Here is an 831-nt window from a genome sequence, read left to right on the forward strand (position 1 = left end):
AAATAACCTTCGAACAGATAGTCAGCAGCGCCGCCTGGCTGGAGCTTGGCTGCTCTGCATTGACAAGGGGCAACACCCTGAAACTAGTCTGCAGATGCCAAACCAGCAAGGGGAAACTGCTGACCTCCCCTGTTCGAAGGTTATAAAGGACACAGGTTTCGTGTGTCACATAGCTAGCTAGAGGCGATGGCTTCTTGGAGCTAATTCACGGCAGCTTTCGTCCTAATTTTGGGACTGCCATGTTGGCTTGGCGATAACTATTAATTTTTACAGTTACTTCCCGTATATATTTTTTTTTTTTCGTGCTTTCCAAATGTAGCCTTTTTATAACTATAATTTGATTACCATTAAGTTCGTTGGAAGTTATGTCGTCCAGACCAGCAAAAATATGTGTCTGATTGATGTAGTCATAGATGTGCAGTTAAAGATCGTTTCCCAAAAATCTGATTCAGAATTTGATCCCATTGCAGGTCACTTTGCTTTTGTGTTTCTGCCACAGTATTCGGTCAACCAGTACCTTCAAGTCCTTTGTTTCTTTATCCAGCTTTTGTTGACTCTTTATGACTGGTAATTGATCAGTTATAGAATATGAGAAAGCTGATTTTCTCTGCGTGTATTATTGTATCATTTAGCTGCTTCTGTATTCTATTTGGGAGTTAATTGAAGTTTCTTTGAATGGTACTATAGCGGAATTTCAACCATGTTTCGTGGTCTGCTACCACAACAGCTCCTTTATAGGATCCAGTTAGCTCAAGACATCATCAGGAGGAACCACGTCTGGTTTCGGCCCCTATTCCTCTACCGTTTTGACGTGACGGGACCCCTCCTTTC

This window comes from Octopus bimaculoides, chromosome 3, assembly GCF_001194135.2.
Source record: "Octopus bimaculoides isolate UCB-OBI-ISO-001 chromosome 3, ASM119413v2, whole genome shotgun sequence".
Lineage (NCBI taxonomy): Eukaryota > Metazoa > Mollusca > Cephalopoda > Octopoda > Octopodidae > Octopus > Octopus bimaculoides.